The 11,311-nt window shown below is 35.4% G+C and overlaps 1 pseudogene; it reads left to right on the forward strand.

Moving 5' to 3' along the window:
• LOC142643761 (protein HIGH CHLOROPHYLL FLUORESCENCE PHENOTYPE 244, chloroplastic-like) overlaps positions 1-7,655 on the forward strand; it is a 45,318-nt pseudogene extending 37,663 nt beyond the window's left edge.
• The last annotated feature ends 3,656 nt before the right edge of the window (positions 7,656-11,311 follow it).

Below are 11,311 nucleotides of genomic sequence, written 5' to 3' on the forward strand. Positions count from 1 at the left end.
TATATATATATATATATATATATATATCAAAACATGTGGTCATTTATGAAAAGGAAAGTCAATGTTTTTTTAAAAATTTTGGAAATCATTTATGATTTACTCCATATTAAATGTCATAATGAGGTTCTTTTTAATGAATAAAATCAAAATATCCGTCAAAAACTCATCTTTTATTTTGTTGCAGATGCTAGTTTTAATAACATTTATAGTTTGAATTTGATGGATTGACCAAAGATTTTAGTTCATAGACTAGTTTTGATTCAAGTTTTTTTAAGGACTGGGTTTTCTTTTTCGGTAAAAATTGGTTGATTCATGATTGTGCTGGCAGCCGTCCCTATCTGCATGTAATGTGACAGTTTTATGATCCTTCTGTGACCTTAGCGTGTCGGCCACTCAGCTCAGAAACTCAAGAAAATAGCATGGTTTAATAATTTTACAGTCCCTTGCTTTGGTCGTCAGTGTAGGACCCATATGATTAGGTCGTCAATGCTGGCCATTCATAATAAAGCACAAAGGGTGATCTTCTTAGTTCTTAGTATCAATCTGTATAACGTACGAGAGTGTGATAAGCCAATAACAGAGATGGGGTAGTGGGAACTAGGAAGCAACAAATTAAGTCAAAGTGATTATTCAGAAAAAAATAAAAGTCAAAATGATTAACCAATAACAGTTTAATTAACAAGAATAAAATAATATATCACAACAAACCACAACTATTGCACCCAAACAATTATGTGTTTACGGGAAAAAAAATCCGTTAACGGCAAAATCTCTCCGAGACCTAACCCAGCAAACTAATTTGTAGCAAAACAAATTAAACAACTTACAAAACCCTCTAGTTTTATCATTTATGTAGATGATCTTGTATCCAAGCTCCCCGTTAGCAATAGGCTGCACTAGTTGCTTCTCTTTGATAGCATTTGGTTTCGCAATTCAAGACACCAACTACCCAAATCTCTTATAGATACTTTCAACTTTCAAGGCACTTGAAGGTTTGGGAGTGCTTATGAGGTTTTTAACACCAATCCAATATGCTCAAGAGAATCAAGAGTGTTTGGTTGGGTTATCTTCAAAGGATAAGTCAATTTGGAGAGGGTGTAGGCTAGGATGCATAGACATGAACACGAATATGGATTTGGGTACGTGTACAATATGGTGACACAAATTTTTTTTAAAATATTGTAACATGATGCAATTGATTAAACATTGTTACGACATAAATCTGATAGGGGTACGACATCCCAGATGAAATGTCTATGCATCTTAATTCCTAAGTGTAGATATAGAGGCTACAATAATTTCTCCCCCAAAGGAGTTTGGTAGTCTCAAACTTCTGTTTGAATTTTAATTAGGGTTAATTTTTGTAGATATATGTGTCATAATTGAGGCTTGTTTGGATATATATATAAGATCAACAAAGAAAAAAAAATCTAAAATTTTGTCTCTAGTGAAAATTCCCTCGAGCCAATTTTAGGCGAATGTTTCTGTGTAAGAGCATCCGTAGCAGATGTTGCAAAAAAAAAAATGCCATATTACAACACCAAAATCCTACTTTATTATTTTGCCACATCATTTTACAACATCTCATTTATCAGATTTTTATAATTCAATTCTATACATTAAAATAACATTTACAACACATTAAAATAATATATTAAATTCCTCCCCATCATCATCATCAACCCACCCACCGCCATAACAATAGAGAACCACCACAAATCTTCTGACACCACCACCGCTAGTACCAGCTCACCATCGCTGCACAACACACTTGACACCACCACCACTAGCAACCCACAATTTACCATTAACATTGAACACCAAAAAAAAAAAAAAAACGCAACCCACAGTCTCCACCAAGGAAAACCCAACCCACGGCAAACAGAACACATACCCCGACGAGCAAACCCAGACCCATGGCTGCAAACCCACGGCGAGCAAACTGAAAACCACCAACCTTAAACATAACCACCGAAACCCAGATCGCAAACCGAAAATCACCAACCCAAATACCACCCAAATTGGCCAGCCACCACCACTGAAACCCAAATCGCAACCCACTGACCAAAATCTCAACCCACAAGCCCAAATCACAAGACCCACCACCGATCCATAACCCATAACCCACAACCCGAACCCACCCACCATTGATCTGCCCATCCGAACCCACCCATTGCCCAACCCAATCATCAAACCATAGCCAAAAAATGTGAACGGAAAAAAAAGAAAAAAAAGAAGAACCTGAAGCGGAATAGATGGTCGGCGACGTCGAGTGGTGGGCTTTGGTGATCGGCGTGCTGTGGAAGACGAAGAGAGAAGACAAAGATGAGAGAGAAGGCAAAGATGAGAAGACCGAGAGAGAGTGATATCTGTGATGAGGAGAGAGAACGTAATAAAATAAGAATATATATTTTGCAACATATGTCCGTATCGTGGCAAAATTGTCACGGTACTGTTCAATGTTGCAAAAATTTGCAACATTTAGCCTATCTAATAAATGGTGGTATTTTGTGTTTGATGTGCCAAATATGCCAAATATTTGGCATTTGGCACATTTGGCACATCTGCAGTGGATGCTCTGAGTGTAGCACTTTTTAAAATCTGTTGAACTCACCTAGGGATTTTCACTCAAACAAATATCTTGCTTTACTTGATCCCTTTTTGACAAAATACAATTACAAATGGACAAAATTTTAAATACATGGAAATAATGCGATTACAAATAAATTTTTTGACACGAAATATAGCTAAGTGCTAACACAAATATCCTGACAAAAATGATTGCATAGCTATCATTATATCTGTAACTTGCTTGTATGATGTTTGAGCATTGTTAAATAATATTCGATATATTATTATATACCCACTTTAAAACCATAACCTTTCTCCATCCACCGGTAACTCGCATGTGACCAATCATGTTCTCTTTAAATTAATATAAACTACATGACGAAGTATCTAAATAATTTAACTAGTAAAATCTCTTGTCTTTAAATAAAATATTTAGGATTCAATTACTACTCATATTAAGATAGCTAAGTTGATAGTTAAGTTGATTAATTAGTCAAATTATATAATTCAATGATCCTCTTTACTGTTAACAAATTATATAATTCATTTATAACATTAAGTGAACATAGCAAAGTATACAACAAACCGATGTGGCTTTGCATAATTACTTGGAGCCTGACAAATTAGCCTCTAATGCACTACGGCTGTGGGACATAACCAACAGCTTTACTGTCCAAGACAATCTACAATTAACGATACTCAAATAAAGGCAAGAGGAGAATTGGATATGCTAAATACCATATTTTTAATTATTAGTGGATTTCATACTCTGAGTAAGATTTTTATGATAATTTTAACAGCTGCCATGTGTACGCAGTAACGGAGCTAGGATTTCAAGTTGGGGGCAAAATTAAAAGACAAGATTGAAGGTAAAATTAATCTAAAATATATTAATCAATACTAATAACAAAATAAATAAATGACTATAATATATATATATATATATATATATATATATAGCTACAATAAGCTGTCAAAGATAACAGCTTACTGTAGTTAAGTTGTTATTTCTTTTAGCTGTAGTACCTTTATTGTGACCTACTTATTAGTTTTTTAGTTACTGTTAGAGATGTATTAGACATGTTAGCCCAATGTAATAGGCCCAAGCCCACTCTTGCTTGTACTAGTAGTATAGGGTTTAGTCGCCTATATATACTCATGTTAAGGTTCATTGTAACACAGATTATTGTACTACACTTTTATATAATAAAGATGTAGTCTTTACGGGATTCCTCTGGGGATGTAGGCCGACAAGGCTGAACCACGTAATCCTCGTGTTCTTATTCTTTGCTTCCACTTTCGCATCCACTTTAGCATATACAACATGGTATAACACATTGCGTTGCTAATAATGATATATTTAACATGGTATCAGAGCCAAACATTGTTCTTGGCATCAAACAACTATCTCTACGCAGCAAAAAAATTTCTCATGCTCTCAACATAGATCCACAACAGTGTCCACGCCTTCTTTCAGATCTGGGTCTAAAGCATCACGCAGCTCTAGCGGAAACTCTGTTGCTGCCTCGTCGTCTTTGATCTCTTAAGAAAGCCATGCCACTCACCTTTTAGATTTGGGCAAATCAAGCCTTCGCCTGACAAAATAAACCCCGTATACGTGCTCCTCGGCCTCCCATGAGGAAAACCAAGAAATCCGGTCAACTGAAACCCAGCCACGCGCCTCCACGCGCTGCACTTGGCTTTGGAAATTCTCCCACGCGCTGCCACAAATCTTGAATCTTGGATAGGATTATGGCCACACGTGCAGCTTTGTCGGACTCATGGCTTGCCGATCTGAAAAACCCGAGAAGTCCGGCCGTTAATCTCTCTCACACGCGCCTCCACGCACCGCCATGTTTCTAGTTATCCTCCACCCGCCGGTGGATGCCGTCACGCTCTAGCCACGCGCTGAAGAACCATTGATGATGTCATCTGACGTCATCCGATGATGTCACCAGCCACACAAGCACGTCCACATCAGCCCTAGCCAAGTTAGCGCCATGTCATAGGATGACGCAACCCGATCCGTTGGCCAACTCGGAAACCTAGAACCGACTTGGACCATGTGCCGTTGACTTTTGGTTGAGCGTTGACTTTGACCTTTTGGGTTTGACTTTTGCGTTGACCTTTGACCATTTGTCAAAATTTTCGAAAGGGCTTATCTTGCTCAATTTTTTCCGTAGATTCTAATTTTGGACTCCGTTTCTTCATTTAAAACTCTGAAATTGGACAATTGGTATATTCTTCATTGTGGTTTCTTCAAAGGCATTCTTCAAGGCATCTCAAAGGGATCTTCTCATGCTTATTCAACTTCAAACCTTCATAGCTTCCACCTTGAGTTTGAGGGAGGGTGTTAGAGATATATTAGACATATTAACCTAATGTAAAAGGCTCAAGCCCAATCCTGCTTGTACTAGTAGTCTAGGGTTTAGTCGCCTATATATACTATGTTAGGGTTCATAGTAACACAGGTTATTGTACTACACTCTTATATAATAAAGATGTAGCCCTTAAGGGATTTCTCCATGGATGTAGGCTGATAAGGCTGAACCACGTAACCCTCGTGTTCTCGGTGTTCCTATTCTATACTTTCCCTTCCGTATCTACTCTAGTATATACAACATGGTATAATACATTGCATTGCTAATAATAACGTATTTAACATGGTATCAGAGTCAAACTTTGTTCTTGGCATCAAACAAATTTCTCTAGCAAGCAAAGAAGATTCTCATGTGCACACCACTGTCAGAATTTACACATGCTTGTCTGCTGGATCTAGACTCCACGGCATCTCGCAGCCGCCATGGCTCACTGCTGTGTCCAGTTCCTCAAGCCCAAATAGTCTGTGCCTCTCCCCATCAGATTTGTGCACATCAAGCCTTCGCCTAACAAAACCAACCAAACAAACGTGCCCCACGGCCTCCCGCGAGAGAAACCCAGAAGTCTGGTCTCCACTGAACAGTGCACGCGTTGACGCCGTTTAGACCAACTTCTCCACGCGCCGCTGTGGATTTCTCAGGTTCAGATCCTCCTCAAGTTGCACCTGCCGCCCTAATGGCCTTGTAGCTTGCCGATCTGCAAACCTGTGAAATTTGGAGGTCATTAGGTGTTACATGCGCCTCCACTTGCTGCTTGGATTTCTAGCTTCTCTTCCACGCGCCGGTAGACTGCTTGCACACGCCACATGCTCCGGCAGACTGCTGCTGATGTCATCCTGACGTCATTTAATGACGTCATCAAAAGCCATGTTTGCCCTAGCTACGTCATCAGCCACACAGATCGCCACATCAGCAGTGTCGCCTCATCAGCACCACGTCACCTAGCTCACTGTTGACCCGGACCACCCGGATCTGACCCATGAGCATTGATTTGTTGACTTTGACCATAGTTGACTTTGACTTTTGCGTTGACCTTTGACCAAAAGTCAAAATTTTCGAAATGACCTATCTTACTTAGTTTTTTCGCGTAGATTCTGATTTTGGACTTCGTTTCTTCATTTGAAACTCCAAAATTGGTCAATTGGCACATTATTTGTTGTGGTTTCTTCAAATGCATTCTTTAAGGCATCTTCAAGGGATCTTCTTATACTTATCTAACCTCAACCTCAAGCCTTCAAGGGATGCTGCAACAAGAATTGCTTACATGGACACCCAGGTAAGTATTGCCTAAATTGCTTACATGGACACCTAGATATTCTATTTGCAAGTAGAATATCTCGACAGTTTTTAATGACATTCTCATTCTGTATTAGGATATAGCTCGCTTGACATTTATAGCTTTACAATGAGGAAATTAATGGGAAGCTTCTCACATTTGCTGGTCCTCGTGCATGGACAACCCAAGAGGTGAAGAAGACTATTTTTACTTTTTAAAATACCATAATCATTTGCCTATCATTACCCTAACCTTGTTTCTTCCTACTGTTCATAGTTTTGACTCTTGTTGAACTGTTTAATTGTTAGACAACATAGGGAGGGAAATGGCACCTAAAAAAGAACCTCAAACCAGAATCTATTTATGAGTGGCTAGCTTTTCATTTCTTTTTAAACAAATTGTTTGTAACCGATTAACTTTTGGTAACAGCAGTACTTTTATGCACCCTCTGTTGAAGGGTAAATCCTATACTATGTGGCCTCCTCTATGTGTGAGTGTGTGAGTATAGATGAGAGAGAGAGAGAGAGAGAGAGAGAGAGAGAGAGAGTAAACGATCAATGGCTTTGGATAAAAGTGAATGTACAGTCTCTTTTTTATTGTACATTAAAAGTGCGTTCTTGTTTTAGGTGATAACGTTGTGCGAGAGGCTTGCAGGGCAAGATGCAAATGTTACTATTGTCCCAGTCTTTGTGTTGAGATTGACTCGCCTGGTGACTCGGTTTTTTGAGTGGACAAATGATGTTGCTGACAGATTGACATTTGCAGAGGTAATAAATTATTCATTCCTGTTTAATCCCATAAAAATAATAATATGCTTCTTGTGTTATTTAAGAACCAAATAAACTTGAAAAACAAAGAACGAGGAAATAAATGGAAGAGAACAGCATAGCTGAAGAAGGGGTGGCATATAATATGCTAAGAAGTTATGTTCTCAACCGCTAAACAGCGCTTGATCATAGACACATTGCAACATCTTCATTAGAAGGAGCATTTCTTTTGTTAATGGCTCAAGTATACATAATTGAGACTACTAATGTCCTTATTGGGTGCATTTGTATTTTGCAGGTGCTCACTAGTGACATTCTTTTCTCTGTTTCAATGAACGAGACATATAAACTTCTTGGTGTGGATGTGAAAGATGTAGTTATCCTAGAGAGATATTTGCAAGATTATTTCACAAACATATTGAAGAAATTGAAAGATCTCAAAGCACATTCAAAGCAAACTGACATCTACTTCTGAATGACGTCCATTTTGTAACTGTAAATGTAGCCATGAATGTATCAACAAGTTTGATACCTGATAACACTCATCAAAGAGGAATGCTTTTCATTTAGATCCCTTTACCTCCCCCTTTTTTGTTTCCTTGTCTTCCAATAAGTCGTGGTTTAGCCCAATGGCGACCTTACACTGAAAAGTTAAAAGTAGCCCACTTATTCCACAAGCTCAATGAAATGATCACTAATGTTTCTCGTAGAAATAACTCCTACTCTTTATACATCACCATTTTCAGGGATTGGCCTGGTGTAACCCAGGAAAAGGGTATGCATGGACTGGTCTTCAAAGTTTGTGTTTCCAAATGTTTGAACTAGGCTGGAACTGGAAGAACTATGTATCATTTGAAATCTGATCCAGCCCAGTCCATGCCCACCTCGGCTTCCAGGGAAGGTATGTGGATGTGATGCATGTTGGACAAAGTTAAAGTCAAAGAAACTGTAATACCCGAAAAAAAAAATTAAAAAATTAAAAAGAGGGGTATTTAAGTAAATCTTTTTGTGGGTCAATTTTTTATAATAAATATTATTAAGGGAGTTTTTAAAAAATTAGGATGAAATCCTAACTATATATATAAAAGCTAATTAAGTTAGAGTATAACGATAGATATTTTGAAGGAGGACTTCTGAGTTTGTTCAAGTAGTGAAAAATTGACAGCACACTTGAGGTAAGACTTAAGAAATCTCGTTCTTCGTTAAATTTAAGCTTTATATGGAATTAAAATATTCTTTTATGTGAGTATTTTGGCCAATAGTGAGATTGTTTATATATGAGAATAACGATATAAACGAAGAAGGAATTTGATTTATTTTCTTTGTGCCCTGTGTTGCTTTAAGGGTCCGTTTGGTTGAGAGAATGGAAAAGTAGGTGGATAGAAAATGGAGAGGGGATGGAAAAGTGAGAAGATAGAAAAGATTTTAGTTTTTCTCATTTGTGTTTGGTTGAGAGGTTGAAAAAGTGGAGGGATGGAAAACTTTTTTGTTTGATTGAAAATAAAATTTGTATAAATTTGTATAAATTTACCATTATGTCTCTATTACATAAAACAAAAAGTAACACATTATACTTTTAAAAAAATTGTGTATAGATGGACACTTCATTAAAGTAAAAAAAAAAAATAGTATAAAAAATTAACCTAAAACTGTTCTCAAAAAAAAAAAAAAAAGGGAACAAAAACAAAAACCAATCAAAATTAATGAGAAAATAAACATATGAACACCAAAAAATTAAGAAAAAAAAAAAAAGATGAGGAAGAAAGCTAACATGTCCAGACAAAATCAAAGAAAAAGAAGAAAAAAAAAAGAAAAAAGCCAAAGCACGTTAGTAAACAGAGAAAGAAAAAAATCAAAAGGAAAAAAGAAGAAGAAGAAGAAGAAGCCAAGCACTTCAGTAAACAGAGGAAACAAATCAAAGGAAAAAAAAAGAAAGAAGCCAACGTCAGTAAACAGAGGAAAAAAATCAAAGAAAAGAAGAAGCCAAGAACGTAAACAGAGAAAGAAAAAATCAAAGGAAAAGTCAAAAGAAAAAAAAAAAAAAAAGAAGCCAAAAATGTTAAAAAAAATATCGAGCAGTTTTGTTCAAATATTTTTCTCACTTTTAACTTTAATTTTCTTTCCAATTTGGAGAGATTGTATTTTGAAGAGAGAGGAGAGAAAACTTGTGAGCCCTACCACTTTTCTCTCCCCCTCTCCCTCTCAACCAAACAATGAAAAATGACATTTTTCACCCTATTTTCCTCTCCATATTTTTTATCCTTTCCGTTTTCACTCCACTCCAACCAAACATACCCTAAGTGTAAAAGAAGGTTCTTGGATCCGGTTTCACATAGGTTTACCGAATTGGGGTTTTGACAAATAGTAAAAGGTTATGGTGTCCGTGTAGGCTTAATTTTGTATGATATAGAATGTAGTACCTTTTTCCTAGTTTTGTCCTGATCTCAAAGAGAACTAGGGGTGAGTGGAGATTTTATATATATATATATATATATATATATATATATATATATATATATTTCCTCCCTTGTCTGCCATTAATAGTACCTAGGGATAATGCCTATAGATACACCATAGATATAGCCATATAGGGTCAAAAGTACACTACCTAATCTTCTATACGTGTACTCATATATATATATATATAATGAAGGGTTGTGTTAACGGACACCAATCAGAATTTTTTTTTTAATAATTTTTTTGACAAAATTTGTCTTTTTTTTGTGTGTGTGTGTGTGTGCAGTTTATGTCGTTTTTTCAGTTTTGTAGGTATTATTTAGTGTATTTTTTGACTTTTTTTGACAGTTTTTTTTTTTTTTTTTTTTTTTTTTTTTGTCTTTTTTGCACTTAACAAGCACCAAGCAGTACTTGTTAACATTTCCCTGTTATGAATATGTGGATTTTAAATTATGAGATAATAGTGAAAAATTATTGGATATTTTTAACAGTCTCTCTTTTAGCCAAGTATTCATATAATTTTTATTTAAAAATATTAGATTATTGAGTAAATGATATTTGAAAAATTGTTTAGGTGATATCTAAGGATTTTAGAGGAAGTGTATTAGGGAAAAGTTCCTTTTGATATGGCTTTTAGAGGTAAGTAACTTTATCCTAATTGTGTTTTATTTTGCTTATATTAATGTATTTTTAACTATTGAAAATTGTTTATAATTGTTAGAATTTTTATTTTTATTGTATTACTGATTTCAAGTAAAGGATTATTACAAATATATTTTAATACTGAGTATATGATTTTTATATTCATGCTTGAATAAGATATATTTTTGTTAGAAACTATGATTTCATATATATGATTATGAACAATCTGACTATGAATTGATTATGATACCCAGCCAATGGTGGTTATTTATTGGTGCTCTGATACCCAAATTGATGAGGGTTATACATTGGTACTCTAATGCCAGTCACAGGGATATAACGTGACTATAGTCATAAGATTGTTAAGAATATGAATTACATTTAAATATTTAAACTATTTTGAGTCCTTAAAATTACATATGTGATTTTGAAAATGTTTGAGTATTTGAGCCATTTCGAGTCATTAAAATTGCTTATGTATTTTTAGAACCTATTGTAAGTTATAGTTTTTGATATATAGAAAACTGACTACTTTCTAAACTATCTATGATATATTTGTAAGTTTAAAGTATGTGATCTATTTGCAATTTATTATTTTAAGTCTATGAAACTTCTTAGTTATGTTTGAAAACCCATAGTATGTTATTACTTTTGAAAACTCATATTACGTCTTATTACTTTACAAATCTATTACTTGATAGAACTTATTAGGATTTTGGTTACTTATTGAGTTGTCAGCTCACTCCCTTTTTTCCCTCCAATTTCAGATTGTGAAGAATAACAAATTTTGGGAGTTTTGATGTTGTGTTGTGGGCAGGAAAAGAAACTTAGTGATTTTAGGATTGGATGGTCTTCTAATAGTTCTATATTCATTGGCCAATTGACATTATGTACATGAGGTTTGGATTTTGTTCCTATTAAATTATTGGAGATCTATTCATAAAATTTTTTTTGAGGTATTTTGGATTTATTTGATTTAATTTTTGAGGATAAATTTTAGTTGCTAAGAAGGCCTTGTACACTTGTAAGATTCTTACTTTATAAGCGTGCGGCGGTTGTCACGTGCCTATCTTTATAGTTGGGTTCGGGGCGTGACAAACACATGGTCTAATAGGACATAGCTAGTCAACCTTAACTAATAGCCTAATTAAATCTTCCACTTGCTGCAAGTTGAACAACAAACCATCTTTTTTTACGAGTAATAATTATTAGAAACTAAT

The sequence above is a fragment of the Castanea sativa genome, chromosome 7 (assembly GCF_040712315.1).
Source record: "Castanea sativa cultivar Marrone di Chiusa Pesio chromosome 7, ASM4071231v1".
In the NCBI taxonomy this organism is placed as follows: Eukaryota; Viridiplantae; Streptophyta; class Magnoliopsida; order Fagales; family Fagaceae; genus Castanea; species Castanea sativa.